The sequence below is a fragment of the Pipistrellus hanaki genome (assembly GCF_964339955.1).
Source record: "Pipistrellus hanaki genome assembly, chromosome: 18".
NCBI classification, from domain to species: domain Eukaryota; kingdom Metazoa; phylum Chordata; class Mammalia; order Chiroptera; family Vespertilionidae; genus Pipistrellus; species Pipistrellus hanaki.
This window is the reverse complement of record NC_140520.1, coordinates 30,113,508-30,130,037: the sequence shown is the minus strand read 5'-3', so window position 1 is coordinate 30,130,037 and position 16,530 is coordinate 30,113,508. Positions and strand designations below refer to the sequence as shown.

At 39.8% G+C, this 16,530-nt stretch overlaps 1 protein-coding gene across 2 annotated transcripts in view; it reads left to right on the top strand.

Moving 5' to 3' along the window:
* LOC311612391 (membrane cofactor protein-like) overlaps positions 1-1,271 on the top strand; it is a 73,153-nt gene extending 71,882 nt beyond the window's left edge. For both annotated transcript variants that reach the window (XR_014793285.1, XR_014793286.1), the window contains exons 16-17: positions 92-283; positions 1,197-1,271. The gene's annotated coding sequence lies outside the window, so the exon portion shown is untranslated. The remainder of the gene's footprint in view (positions 1-91; positions 284-1,196) is intronic.
* The last annotated feature ends 15,259 nt before the right edge of the window (positions 1,272-16,530 follow it).

The window sequence follows — 16,530 nt, the reverse complement described above, 5'->3', positions numbered from 1 at the left end:
TTTTGTACAACCTGCCTGCTGCCAGGCCATACTCCGTGGCTGGTGGAAAAGAAAATACTTTACTTTCATGTTCTTATTCTCTCATGCCCAGGTATCTGTGGTAAGCCACCAAAATTCAAAACTATGAGACCCAAGTATGAATTTATAACCCCTATTTATGAACAGATGGCAATAGAATATGTATGTAACCAAGGATACGAGCTTATTGTTCCTTCAGTAAAACCCAGCACTATTTGTCAGCCTGATGGATCATATCGTCCTCCACTCCAGGAGGCTTGTACAGGTGAGTACACAAAATTTTTATTTTTATTGCTCTAAAGGTTTTTCATACATTTTAGGCTGCAAATTCTACTATTACCATGATGGTTTTCTCAGAGTGATAGAGATTTTAGGTAGCAAGATATTTTTTTCAGGCTTTGAAGATCTTCAAGATATTTTTAATTTGGTTACTGATTCTCTGGGTAAATGTGAATCTTTGCCAGTTAACTACCAAGCGTCCAAAATGAAAACCATCCCCACGCGCCACGATATTTTTAATTTAATTTTAAAAAATCAATTTGCAAAGAATATTATAAAAATAAATATATTACTAACAGTTCGGGTGTTCTTGAATATTTTCAGCTGAAAATTCTCATGAACAATGATATTAAAGTTGGTCAGGGTTGCCACATAGTGAAAACATTTTTATTTTTATTTTTTATTGACACATGTGGAAGGTCCACATCTTGCTTCTACAGACGCTTATGGCGTGCAATGGGTTAGGTTTGGCCATTAGTAGCAGCATGGATGGAACTTGAGAATATTCTGTTAGGTGAAATGAGTCCATCAGAAAGCATTAAGGACCAGATGCACGTAAAACTGGAACTCATAGACACAGACAACAGTTGAGTGGTTACCCGAGGGAAGTGTGGGTGGTTGCAAGGGTAGTCATCAGTAGAGGGGACCAAGTATATGTGGAAGATGATTTGACTTTGGGTGGTGGGTACACACCCAAATAAAGTAATATAGATCCTGTGTCATAGATGAGTACACTTGAAGCCAATGTAAGCTTATTAGCCAGTGTCTCCCCAAGAAATGCAATAGCTATAAATAAGAAAGTATTTCCATCAGTTTCATAGCACAATGTAGAATTTTTATTTTGATTCAAATCTGTGTTGACATTGTATAAAACAGCAAATCTGAAATTTTACGTTTAGAGATGCATTGTCCAAAGCTACATGAACCCCCAAATGGCAAACTAGTCTCTGAAAATGCAACTTACAACTTTGGCGCACGCGTTCAGTATGTTTGTACGGAGGGGTAAGTAAGCTGCTCCTTGGAGAAAAAAGGTAAACATTGCTGTTTCCATTTTTGGTCTGGTTCTCTTCTTCAGCATTTCCGTTATGTTGATTTCATCTTGCTGTCTGTGGAACAAGCCAATAAACCCTTGGGTTTTTTTTGTGGAGACTGAATAGATGTGCATTGAATAGAAAGAAATTTACCTTGAAGGAAAGCAAAGTGGTATCATATGATAAGTAACCATAAGCCTGTCCTAGTCATTAAAAATATACTAGTCCTGGTGACATGGTCCTACATTAAATTATAAGAGGCAGGAGAGTGGGAAAGAGAGACAGGGAGTTCATCAGTTAACCAAAGCCAAAGGCACAAACTCATGAAATGTGTGTTGAGACTTTGAATGAACACCCATTGGTACTTCAGAATCCAGTGAATGTAAGACCTAGTAGTGTAGCTGTCTTTCCATAAGGGCTAGCTGACCACCAGATTTCACCACATCCGGCTGCCACATGAACTTATCAGACTGTCCAGCAAACTGTCCAAAAGCAGCAAACACTTCTTCCTACCATCTATGCACCTATCCCAGAACTAGCCCCACTTACCCTTCTTCTGCCCCCTTATCTGTAGCCCATGTAAATTCCTTCAGAATAACTTACATCTTTCTCCTCAAAGCTGTAAGAGAACCCATTAAACCAGGAGGGCGGAAATGGTTGCCTTCATCTGTCCCTGCTGCTGCTGGTGGTGCAGACTGCGTGCCCCAGGACCTGGTCCTTTTTTCTGGGGCGCACATGGCTAGTCAGGAAACCTGTTCCTTCCAAAAATCTGCAAGTGAAGGTTTTTGTTTCACAGCTTTATCCCATTGTGATCAGAGAAGAGACTTTGTATCATAACTATCTTATTGAAACCTATTGATTGGTTAATATTAATTTGTGGCTCATTGTATGGTCTATCATGGAAGATGTCCCATGTGCATTTGAAGTGAATATATACTCTGTCCTATGATGCTCTGTGTCTATGAGATCTAGTTGATTGGTTGTTGAAGTCCTCTATTTCCTTATTTATTTTCAGTCTAGCTGTACTATCCTTTATTGTGAGCCGGATATTGAAGTCTCTACCTATTACTGGAGAAATACCTATTGCTTAGAAACGTGTATTTCTCTCTACAGTTGTCAGCTTTTGCTTCATGTATTTTGAAGGTGTGTTATTTGGTGCATTAATGTTTATAATTATTACTAGAGTCCTGGTGCATGAAATTCATGCACAGGTGCAGTCCCTAGGCCTGGCCAGCGATCGAAACACAAGTGACTGGCGTGGGAAGGTAGGTCCCCGGGCCCAGTGCGCCCCCTTTCGCCTCAGTTATCCAGCCCCTGCCCGGCTCCCTCAGTGCCTGGAAGCAAAACAGCTGCCTAAGTGACTACTAACAAGGAGGGAGCTGTTTGTTTTCTTAAAGCATTTTTGCCCCCTTTTTACACATTCCTGTCTTTGTTTGCTAGTTGATTTTTCTAATAAAGTGTTGGAATATCTTTCTCATTTCCTGGTGTATGTATTCTATGGTGATTTTGTCTCTAGTTCCCATGTGGATTACACTTAACATCTTAGAGTTATGACACTACAACTTGAATTTATGCCCACTTAAATTCAAGAAGTTCCAATAATGAATGCTTATCAGCTCCATCCTCATCCATTTGGGTTGTTATTGTCACAATACCATCTGCAATAATAATTGAAATCCTAGCTTCTATGCTATTTATTTTCATTGTATGCTTTGTTTCTTAATTTACATAGAAGATAAACATGCATTTACAAACCACTGTTACAATAAGACTAGCTTTAATAATTGCCCATGTATATACTCTCAGTGAGATGTTGATCCATATTGGCATGAATTACCGAAACCAAACTACATGGGTTAGGCTGCTTGCTGCCATGAATGCCAAACTGGTGAGGCAGGTGCTGATGGAAAAGGAAAGAGGTTTTATTCAAGGGCCTGAGACCAGGAACTCCCAGCTCAAACACCACCCCCTCCCCATTTCTTGTTCAACCCCTCAGTTCTTATATAGTTAGAGAGGGGAGGGCTTTATTTTCTATCCAACTATCTTGCTATCTTTTGGCACATTTTTGCCTATCCCTTCATATTTACAGTTTTTTCTGTGCTTAGTCCAAGAGTCTCTCCCTATACCAACTCGGCTAATGGTTGAGACTGCAGCACTAAGACTGACTGTCTAGGTAATATTATTTACCCTCTAGCGTACTTTATGACAGACTTGAGCTTATATATGCAGTTGGTATTTAAATTCACAGTGTTTATTGTCAGTCTCTTGAAAGGGGAAAAGTGAGAAATGAAGAATGGAGCATTGATCTCTGGATCTGTGATTCCCCTGGAAGGATGGTCTTGCAACTTTGCAGGAGGTGTGACAACAATGGCTGCCAGCCCCTGCCTGCCTCTCTGTGATCACAAACAGCAGTAGATTATGCGAGCACAGATCCCCAAGGACATGGTTTTTTTGCTCACCCTGGGCCCCTCAGGCTGCCTATAAGCTGCCAAAAAGCACATGCACAGCAGCCTGCTGGGGAAGGGGGATGGTAATTGCCACTGTGAGAGCAGCTGACATTGACCAATGTTCCTGCATTTTACCTTTCCAAGACCTTCCTGGAAAGTGCAAGCCTTCAACAGACCTCAGAGTTCAAAACAGTGACACCAGGCAGATTCTAGCTGTGAAATTGTTGTCTATTGGAGAAGACATAGTTTTGGTGCTTCCTACCCTGACATTATTCCAGAATTCTATTCCTATCTAATAAAAGGATAATATTCAAATTAACCATCACTCCATCACAAAGATGGAGGCACCCATAGACACAAGATGACAGCACCCAGTCCTCTCAGTCCCGCTGGAGTCTTCCAGTTCTGGTGCAGCGGCCCCTGAGAGCAGGCAGCATGAGCAGCCTGGTGAAAAGTTTGCTTCATCGCCTTGGTGACAAGGCAAGCATTCCATGACAGGTCTCAGATGGGCCTCTGGGCCGCAGAGGGCCTCTGAGCAGCGGGCGTGGAGTGGCCAGGCCCCGCAGATAGCTATAGGCATATGGATTCGAGCACAGGGCTACTAGTACATTATAATATAAGTCAATGAATTAGCCTTGGAGGAAAACTCAGCTGGAAGCATGTACAGGTAGTGTTACTGATTATATTTGAACTCAATCAAGTGAGAATATCCAATTAATAGTTAGAGAAAGAGAGTCTGCTAAGTACCTTGTGAAATACCAAATGGTTAGAACCTAGACCAGAGCTTTTCAACCAATGTGCCAAAAAAATTTTTAAAACAAACAACACCTGACTATTTACTTGCGACACTGACCTCTTTTCTCTTAGATTTTCAATTGACAAATAGCTACTGCCAATACAATAATAGCCATCCCAAAAATGTGAATAAATCAAAATGATACCAGTTTCTTGCCAGACAGACAAAAATATATATATTTTGGTGGCCTCACAATTTTAGTAATTATGTTATGTGTGCCATGAGATGAAACAGGTTAGACATGGCTGACATCGGTTATTCTCAAAGAAGTTTTAGCTTCATTGAGAATCAAGATATATACAGAGAGGTGTCCAAGTATCACAGAAATAGAGTTATTCATGATCATTATAAGGAGAGTCCAGAGGGAAGAGAGAGTTCTGTGAATATCAGTCATCAGAGAATTCATTGAGGAGGGGTCTTCCTGAGCCACACCTAGGAAGATACTGTAATCTGAAGAGCATTCATAACAGAAAAACTTGCCAAGCTCTCACTTTGTTTCAAATGCAAATTCACCTACTACTTAAAGCAACCCTACAAAGTATATACTTTTCCACAGATGAGGAATTTAAGAAAGAGAAACATTATTCTAATACTGCAGATATGATAAAGGAAAGCAGTAGTATGTGTAGACACATGTAGATAATATAATTTTTAAGAAGTCCATCAAATTCCTAGTAGAGTGAGGTAACTTTCTAAATTGCTGTGTTTATTTGTAGATTGAAATATATAAAAGCTAACTTGCTTTCCATGTGATAGTGTTATTTTGTAAAGGCAATTTATAAATAATGTTCTGTCTATTCATACCTTATATATCCAAGCCTTAACATACCATAAGTTGGGTTAGTTTTCTTCTACAATAAGCTGGTATATCACACTTTATGTAGATGCACTTAGATCACACAATATTTGTTAAAGGAAAGGGTAAAGTATGGTTATGACAGTCACATGAAATATTGAGATTTTTGTTGAATAAATGAGGAAAAAATATATATTACTTTTCTTTACCTTAGACTAGTTGAGTAAGGTTAATCGCGTTAGGCCTATTAAGCTTTCCCTCTGAACACTGTTGTCAAAGGTTCATTATTGCCAGTAAACTCAAATCCATTTTAATTCACTGAAAAATTGATTTTTTAAATGAAATTAAAAGAGCAGAGATAAACAAGACATTGTATACTTTGACCTAATTTAATAAAAATAATGGCAGTTTGGGAACAGAGGTACCGATACTACTGAAAATTTCTAAGGCTTAAGATCTTGTAGTATTAGTTATTGCTCTCTGCACCATAAAAAAATGCATGTTTAAGTTTCCATGCATAATTTATCCATGTGTCCCGGTTTTTTCATTTGCATTCTTAGAATATTATTCATAATTAAGATCACTTGGGGGGTGAGGATGCATGAGGAAAGATTTTTATGATAATGTATAGTTTGTGGCCTGCAAAATAGATTTCTATAATCAATTAATAGAGCTTCATTCATGGCTTATTCCACAGACTCACTTTTGGGAAACAATAGAAGTGAAATTTCTAACAAAATCATAAGAATGATAGACTGAATACTGAACTAAGCCAACTAGAAAGGGCTAATATATTCTTAAAATGATTTTCCCCTAATGTAAATTATAATTTATGTAATAATTTATCCTAATATTTATAATAATTCCAATTTTTAAGAACCTGATGGGACTACTACAGCACAAAAACAAGTCAGGTCCTAATAAGATATTCATAAGTTGCACCCTAAGTCTGGAATCATATGAGAAGGGTTCTATGACCAAAATGAGGTGGATGCACTAGCTGTCACATTGAACTAGAATGATAAACTTGTCTTTGCAGTTTACAGATGATCTGATCAAAATTAAAATGTGTCAGCTATGTGGAGACCCACATGTGTTCAATTACCTTCAAAGGCTTTGTTTTTTCTCAGATGGAGGACTCATTGCTGTGATTGTTTTGGCTGTACGTAAGTGTCCCAAATTTGGATGCCACTTAAATCAAAATATTAATGTGAACAAGTGCATTTTAATGACTTTTTTTTTTAGTTTCTATTGTTTTCATAGCTTGACATTAAGTAAACCAGTCCAGAAATACATGATCTTTTATATGATTCTACCCTGTGTTGCTATTCTATATTCTTTTGTATTCTACATATCCATGTAGTAACAAATCTTAAATCCCAAATATGCTTTGAGTAATATTCTACATTAATGAGGGCTCTTGCCTGACTTACTGCAGATCCTAAGTGGTACCAGGGAGCTGCATTTAGACAGTGAAGAGTCCAGGTAGAATATGAATGAATATGGGCTGAAGTAACATAGTATTTCTGTCCACTGAAATGTAGCCAACCTTAATCTCTTCTCCTGGATTTTGAAACTTGGCCTTAGTTTTTAGGGTTACATGTCATCCGTTTTCTGGTTTCTTGTAGTTACTGTCAATGCAGTAGTTGGCACCTGTGTCTAAATGTCGTCACATCAGGGAGAGTAAATTAAACAAGTTTCTGGAACCTGTTGTTGCTTCTCATCTTGATGTACTTGTGCAGCTTTTGCTTGCATCTGTATTGCGTGCTGTCTTGTTAAAACAAACAAACAAACAAAAAAACCACATGCTTGCATGAGTGTGCTGTCAAAATTGCATTTCTTGCTAAAAATATTTTCATCTACTTTTATTATTATTCTAACAAGAGTAATCTGTGCAGCATTGTTTTAGCTATTATAACTGAAAAAAATTCCTGTGGGGGTTTGAGGTTTAAGTTCCTGGAGAAAATCATGGATCTTTATAGTGCCTCCCCTGCTCTAGGTTTACCCCATTCATTCAGTGGATTGGGAGCCAGGACTAAGGTCACAATAGTTCACTGTGGAGACTTTGACAATTCTATTCACTGAGATCTTAAGGATGTAAGTTTCCTTGTGTCTGTATAACATAGCTGTAAGAAGTTATGTAGATGTCTTATTCAAGTACCCAATTTGGTTTTTCATTTAGAATTGTTTATACAGGTTAAACTGGGAATTTAAAAGCAACATAGTTTAACTTTCCTCTTTTGTTATCCTAATTAGCTAGATTGCAGTAAAACTCAGGAGTTCAATCTAAAGTTGCTGAGAGAGGTAAACTACAAAGGCACCTCATTAACTTTATCTGCCTTTTTATCTATAAAAATGGAAAAGAGAAGAATTTCAAATAGAAAAAAAACACACCAATATATATCTTCTAAGGAGAATTGTATTTGTAAGCATCACCCTTAAGTTTTTTAAAATATGTTTTTATTTCAGAGAGGAAGGAAGAAAAAGAGAGAGATAGAAACATCAATAATGAGAGAGAATTATTGATCAGCTGCCTCCTGCACGCCCCACATTAGGGATGGAGCCCACAACCCGGGTATATGCCTTGACTGGGACTAGAATCATGATCTCCTGGTTCATAGATCAATGCTCAACCACATTTAAGTCTTAATGAAATAATTTACAATGTAATGAAAGATTTAGAATAAGTCCTGGAGCATAGACCAAGACTGAAATATTTGACTTTCAGCCATTTGTTTGCCCCATCTGAGAGTCCATTCATTCTGGAGACAGTTTTAAAGTCAAGCTAATATTTTTAAAGACTTTTTGTATATGTGGTTTAATAATATGTTTTTCTTTTATAGCAAGCATTTGGTTTGGGCTATGTACAATCTTCACTCATAAATAGCTCAGACGTTTACTTTTAATAATACTAGAGACACAGTGCACCGATTCCCGCATATTGAAAGAAAAGTAATTAGAAGAAAGATTTGTATGGTAATTATTGTATGTTACTGCAAAAAATTAAGTTAAAATAGTATATATCATATAGTATTATACAATTATTTGCTATGATACATATATTTAAAACAAATCAAATTAAAGTTATTAAACTAATGCTACTGCTACTATTATTATTAATATTAAAAAAGAATAAAACAACAATAATGGATAAAAATGTAACTGCTATTGAAGACCATTGAATAAATCATGATGTGGTTCACATTGAATGTCAACAAAAAATACCAAATTCAAGATTGACAATCACAGATTGAAGCACACATGTGTGTTTGGCGCCAGTGAGAGCTTTATATATATCACACATTCGCTAGTAAACCTTTATTTTTAAATTACCACTGTGTGCCATATGTACTGTGCATACATAAAGAAAAGTTTATTTTTTAAATTTAATGACTTTTATGAATATTTTAAAAGCCTATATAATAAAAGCCTAATATGCTAAGTGTCTGGTCGTCCAGTCAGCATTCAACCAATCAAAGCATAATATGCTAATGATATGTTAAGGCTGCTCAACCGTTCTCTATGACATGCACTGACCACCATGTGGAAGACACTCCCACTGGTGGGTTAGCTTGCTGCTGAGTTCCGGCCAATGGGAACTGAGCAAGACAGGCCAGACATGCTCTGAAGCCCTCCCGTGGTCCTTTTCTGACCAGTCAACCTCCCGTGTCTCTCCCCAGCTGTGATCAAGCACCAATGGGGTCCCTCAGCCTTGTCTGTGCCCTCTTGCAATCCAGGATCCTTCAAGGGATGTTAGAGAGCCGGTTTTTGCCTGATCTCACAGGCCAGGCCAAGGGACCCCACTGGTGCATGAATTCATGAACCAGGCCTCTAGTAAAATATAAAATTAAAATTAAATCTTATATAATAAAGAATAATATGCAAATTGACCATCGTGCCATCACACAAGATGGCCACTACAAGATGGCCAGCAGGGGATGGTAGTTGTGGGTGATCAGGCCTGCAGGGGAGGGCAGTTAGGGGGAATCAGGCTGGCAAGGGAGCAGTTAGGCATTGATTAGGCTAGCAGAGGAGTGGTTAGAGTGTAATCAAGCTGGTAGGCAGAAATGGTTAGGAGCAATCAGGCAGGCAGGCAGGTGAGTGGTTGGGAGCCAGCAGTCCTGGATTGTGAGTCGGACATCCCTCGAGGGGGTTCCAAATTGGAGAGGGTGCAGGCTGGGCTAAGGGACACCCCCTATGCATGAATTTTGGGCACAGAGCCTCTAGTGTTATATAATTTATTTAGAAATGTTTTCAAATATTAATATTGACTGTTTCTACTGAATTGTAAATATTTTTTGCCGTGTTTTGTGCTGTTAAGACGTTTGGCATTCGTTAATTCTATACACTTTTGTTTTATTTGAAACGTCACAATTTGATGTTTATTTAGTAATGTGACAATGTCACCCCACACCATTAATGAGCATATTAGTATTGGATAGTGTTGATCTTTTCAATCAGATTGCCAAATATTGTAAGCAAAAATTGTAAGCAAAAATGTTAAGTAAGATATGTATATAATGTGTGAAGCTATTATATTATATTACTATTTCTACAGTAACTTAACAAATATCAGTGTGATTTGACACATATTCTCCTCTATTTCACATCTATAGCATAAAGCATACCATTCTTTATGCTGGTCGGTCCTTTATGGCAGTTGGTAGGTCAGTTGGTCGGATGGTCAGATGTATGTATGGTCAGTCATATAGTATATATATATATATATATATATATATATATATATATATATAATGATTTCTACAATAAAATAATATATATATTGTTTATCACAGTGCCTTCATTTGAATCTTATATCATATTGTAGAACTCATGATATGCATATTTAATCTCTCTATTTTTAGTATATATATATTTTTTAATATATTTTATTGATTTTCCATAGAGAGGAAGGAAGAGGGATAGAGAGCTAGAAATGTTGATGAGAGAGAAACATTGACCAGCTGCCTCCTGCACACCCCCTATTGGGGATGTACCCGCAACCAAGGTACATGCCCTTAACCGGAATCAAACCTGGGACCTTTCAGTCTGCAGACCGACACTCTATCCACTGAGCCAAACCGGTTTCGGCATTTTGTAGTATATTTTTAACTCTACATATACACAGCAGTCTGAGTAGGAAAAAAAGTTTTACAATTTCAAATGGTTTATATTGAAATAACTCATGGCAAAAGCAAGAATAGCTTCATGTTCTTCAATTTCTTTTTGTTTAAAACATCATTGCGTCAAAATACTTAAAGGTTCTTAAACTATTGTAATATGAAGCAAACCCTCTAGCTACCAGTCAAGCGCTCTATGAAAGGTGAAGAGGTATCTGAGCGCTGCAGCCCTGGATCCAAGGTCCAGTCCCACAACTGACCTGAGGACCCATGTCTGCTGAGCTCCAAGTGCTGCTGCTGCTGGGCCTGGGCGACTGTGAGTAACCGGGATGAAGACTGCCATTGCTGGGCGTGTGTCCTTGAAATATGAATAAGCACCTTCATGTTTATGAGCAAATGTTTCTCCTGTTTTAGGTAGTTGGGTTTTTTTTGTTTTGTTTTGTTTTGTTTTTTAAAGATTCTTCATCCTGTGTACATGCTCCAGAAAGGAGTTAAAGTTAAGTGTTATGTGGGGTAAAACCTAGCTTTAACTCCTTTTCTTTAGGGCAGGGGTCTGCAACCTTTAACATAAAGAGCCACTTGGACCCGTTTCCGAAGGAAAAAAAAACCTGGGAGCCGCAAAACCATTGCGACATTTAAAACAAATATAACACTGCATATATTGTTTCTTACCTTAAAGCTATATACCGGATTGTGCAGTTAGCTGTCAATCTGAAGAAAAAAAGGACTTTTTCACTTAACGTAAAATATATTTTTGCAAATTAATAGCTAATTAAAATGTTTAATTTACCTGGTTAATGGGATTTTTGCTCCTGAACCTCAGTGCACAGTGTCAGCACATCAGGGCTGTAAGACGTTACCTTCATTTTCACACAGGCTTGCAAGTTGCCGGAGCAGCAGTAAAGCTTCAAAAGAGCCGCGTGCTGCTCTGGAGCCGTAGGTTGCTGACACCTGCTTTAGGGGAAGCAAAGACTTCCGTTATTTTCTCTGCACTGTTTAGTCCATAATTACAAAAAAAAAAAAAGGCAGCCATCGCCTTAGAAACTAATTTATGAGTCTCTAACATGTACAGATATGCTTGTCTATTCCCAAGGGTAACTCTGGAAGCAGGGTACTAGGCATAGAGAAGCAAACGGTGCTGTTACAACTTGGTACCAAATGCCTTGATGTAAACTTGCACTTATGATGATTTGGAATAAAATTACCTTTCTACAGCCTTCATATTAAAGTGGAAAATTAGCTTAAGGACTTACTTTTAAGATTAGTAAACACATTAAAATCAGGATTAAAAATGGCCAGGAAGTAAGATAATTATATAATGTGTGGAGCTACTTACTCTAAGTCACAATCAAGAGTTTGGGAGCGGAGTCTACACAGGCCAATGGGAAAGGCAATTTCTTGGTAACAGAAAAGTGGTGTCTTTATCTCAGGGACAGGGGGGAAGACAAACATTCCTACCAGAAGGGCAGTCTGGGCCTCCAGGTCCTCTTGATCTGCTTGATTCCTTGAGGCTAAAACCAACCAGTTTTCTGATTCTTGTGAGCTTCAAAGTACCTGAAGCTCTCACTCTTAATTCAATGAATATTGAAGTTAATATAAAATACTTGTAATTAGAAATTCTTTTAGATTTCCATCTGGCTCTAAAATAAAAAGCTTTGAATAGCTTCATTGTCTTTATCAAATGAGTGGGTTTTTTTTTTTAAATTCATATTAGTTCTTATTTATCTTTCTTATATTCTGGATTTCTACTTTAAAATAAGAGAGCCTTGTATCGATATCAGAAATAAGCAACAGGTCTTCTATCCTGGGATTTAGGTTAGGGCACCTGGCTTCCATTCTGTAATCTACTGATGTTTAGATGAGCACTTATTTATGGTGTTTGGGAAAATGATTGGTCGTTGGTCATCTACTACTACCTGAAAAGGCTCCTAGGAAAATATTCCATCTGCATTCGACATGGAACTTAATCGCGAGAGAATAGTTGGATCAGATGCCATAGTACTATGCTTCTCACATTTTAGTGTGTAGGTAAATCACAGGTTGATCTTGATAAAATGCAGATTCTGATTCAAATGGGTCTCAGGTGAGGCCCTGTGTTTCCATTGCTGTGAGTCCCATCTTCTCCAGTTTGTGGTAGGCTGCTGTATCACGGCCCCACAGATATCAGGTCCTGACACCTGGGACCTGTGATGTTACCTGCATGGCAAAGGGTCTTCAAAGATGAGACATTGGATGGGGAAATTACCCCAAATTATCCAGGCGGGACCCTACTGTAATCACAGTTTCCTTCTAAGAGGAAGACAGAGGGAGACGTGACTACAGCACCAGGCAGTGTGACCTCTCAAGCAAAATGCTGCTGGATGGAGGATGGAGGCAGGAGCCAAAAGGCAAAGAATGCAGCTCCAGAAGCTGGAAAAGGCAAGGGAACTGCTTCTCTCCCAGCCCCCTGGTGAGGGTGGTCCAGCCCACACCTTCATTTCCACCCAGTGAACCTGATTTCTGACTTATGACCTCCAAGGAAAAGAATAAATGTGCCGAAACTGGTTTGGCTCAGTGGTAGAGCATCGGTCTGCTGACTGAGAGGTCCCAGGTTCGATTCCGGTCAAGGGCATGTACATTGGTTGCGGGCACATCCCCGGTGGGGGGGGGGGTGTGCAAGAGGCAGCTGATCGATGTTTCTCTCTCATCGACGTTTCTAGCTCTCTATCTCTCTCCTTTCCTCTCTGTGAAATATCAATAAAATATATTTAAAAAAAATAAAATAAATGTGTGTTGTTTTGAGGTGCTGTGTGAATATCTGTGTTCCTCCAAAATTCCTGTGTTAAACCCTAACCTCCAAGGGGGTGACATTAGGAGGTGGGACCACTGGGAAGTTACTAGGTGATGGGGGCTCAGGCTTCACAAATGGGATTAGTGTCCCAATGAAAGAATCCCAGGAAAGGCCCTCAGCCCTCAGCCATGTGAACTTACCACTAGAAGGCACTGTCCATGAGCCACAAAGCTGGCTCTCCCTAGATGCCCACTCTGCCAGGGCCTGGATCTTGGGCTTCCCATCCTCCTGAACTGTGAGGACTGCATTTCTGTTATTCACCAGTTGCCCAGGCTGTAGCATTGTTTCTAGAGGCTGGAAAACACTGAGCCTCCCAGTCTGCTGTGACGTGTTACCGCAGCCACAGGAGACCAGCCCCCAATGCCGTGGGTCCTCAGAACACACAGTGAGGAGCGAAGCCACAGAGGAGAGGTCGTCAGCCCTGGCCTCACAGTAGCATCACCGGGGAGGAGTTTGAAACAAGCAGCAGAAAGCAATGCCAGGCCCCAGCGCTGGGAAAGCTAAGGCAGAACCTGTAAGGGTGGCGGCTAAGCATCACTCTGTGCAGGCTCCTTGGTGAGGAGGAGCTGTCTCCAGAGAATAAACCCAAAATACAGCTATTCTTGTGTTCAAGGAAAACTCTTAAACTCCCCAATACATGGACACACTAGTCTTCCCCCACCCCTCTGCCCCCCACCTCCCCTACTCCTCCCAAACTATATGCCGGCTTCTCAGTAAGGCCTGGGCCAACACCTCACGTGAAGAATTATTGGGCTGGAGACTTAACACATTATTTACCTAAATTGTGTTCAGATTTGTGTCTCGGGCTTATTAAGAACACCTCAGCCTGCCCTAACTGGTTTGGCTCAGTGGATAGAGCATTGGCCTGCGGACTCAAGGGTCCCAGGTCGATTCCGGTCAAGAGCAAGTACCTTGGTTGTGGGCACATACCCAGTAGGGAGTGTGCAGGAGGCAGCTGATCGATGTCTCTCTCTCTCGTCGATGTTTCTAACTATCCCTCTCCCTTCCTCTATGTAAAAAATTAATAAAATATTTTTTTTTTTTAAAAAAAGAACTCCTCAGCCTTTATTTTCACAGGTGGGAGCTATTGCCAGTACAGCCTGCAGGAGGCCGGAGTGAGCCTTGACTCCAATGGGCCTTCCCACTTACACACCTACAGCCAACCAGGTGGTGTCATGAAGCTAAGAGGGTCACACAGCTGCCAACGCATTTTCTATCTCATTGGAGAACATGGCCTCGAAAACCAGATTCAAGATGTGTTCAAAAGAAACAGAGTACAAAGACTAAATCACGTTGTGAAGGCCATGAGAATTCTCAGTGGTGATGTTTGTGTCAGATGATGTTTGGAAGCCTTGTGTGAGAGAGAACAATGAAGAGGGATCAGGCAGCAGTGATTGCTTGAGGTGTCTGGTGGACTGATGGGGCTCATCGGGGTCTGTCCCTGGGGGGAAGGACAATGTTCCCGGCCTTCATCCTGGCCAAGGAAGCATTTGAACAACCTTAGACCAGTGATCGGCAAACTCATTAGTCAACAGAGCCAAATATCAACAGTACAACGATTGACATTTCTTTTGAGAGCCAAATTTTTTAAACTTAAACTCTAAAGCAGGGGTCCTCAAACTTTTTAAAGTGGGGGCCAGATCACGGTCCCTCAGAGAGCTAGAGGGCCGGACTATATGAACTACTAATTCCTACTGTAACACCTCGGCTGCGCTCACTGCCCAAAAAACCTGGCGGGCCGGATCAGACTCCTCTGCGGGCCGCATGTGGCCCGCGGGCCGTAGTTTGAAGACCCCTGCTCTAAAGGTAGGTATACTGTTATTAACTTAATTAGGGTACTCCTAAGCTGGCCTTTGCTAAAAACTCAAGGGGCCATTGAGCCGAATGTGGCTCAAGAGCCGGTTTGCCAACCACTGCCTTAGTCTTGACTGTGTTAAGTGCAGGACGACATGCCTCCTCCAAACTACTGGGCCCTGTGTACTTCCCATGCCACAGCCATGGTTCAGAAAAGACCAGACTGAAGTGAAGATTTCATGAGTTACAATGGATCTGTGGGTTTTATGGAACAGGGCACTTTCTCTTTCGTTGTTCAACTCTGAGAACACTTATCCTTTGACAAAAGAAGGAAGGGGACTTGGTGACATTATTCATTTGTTCTCTCTCTTACCTACTCAGTACCTCAGGCTATGCCATGCTGTCTTGTATCCTACATAGTCACCACAACAGAGGGCAGGAAAACATTCTTGTGAACTTGTAATGCTAGCACTGTGATTGTCAGCATATGCATTCTGGGTAGTGCAGTTGTCAGCCTTGCTGCAATGCAGAGTGCAAGAGGGTGCCTCTGTAAATGACACGGGCTCTGAATTTGACCCTATGAGAAGTCCTTTGTGGCAGGTACATTTTTCTCATGGTCAACAGTTTTACACATCACCTCCACACAGAGGGTCTTATATGCTCAGCTAAGAATCAAAACATGGTTTTGTTCAGGGAGGAAGAGGAAATTTCATGGTTTGTTGAACCCAGAAGTCTTCAGTTCCTCTCAGATGCAGAGTTGTGTAAATATATATGAATTTTGTAATTACAGAAGGAGCATTGGAGTTTTGTACTGAGAGCTTCCATTTCCTCATCAGCCTCTCATTCCTTAACCCTGTGTGATAGAGGTTCTATCTGCATCATTCTATGAACAAAATAGACGTGGCTACAGAAGGGATCATTAAAATTTTATTCATTACCTGATTCCAGATGTTGCCTGAGTGTATAGAGAAAACTTTAAAAAGGCACAAAAAATGAAATATGCATAATCCAACCAACTCTTAGTTAACTTGGGAATATCTCCAAATAATCTCTTTTATTTGTACCAATATACACTGTTTTATAAAGGAAGTGCCAAGGGTCACATGCTGATCTAGAGTCTGTTTTGTCCATTTACAAACCTATCAGTTACATTGATATTTTAACATCGCATACTGCATAGGATTCCCATAAATTCCTTAATATTGTTACCAATTAGCGTTTTCTATTTTGCCAAAATTTTATATCTTTGCTCACAGCTCTGATGATTACTTTGGGATAAACTCTAAACAGAAGTGGAGGTGTAAAAGCCATGTCCATTGTAAAACTTTTGACATACAACAGAGTCGTATTTAAAATGAAAGATTTGAAGATACTGCTACTCCCATTATGTTTACTCACAATTGCTGACATTTTGATCCT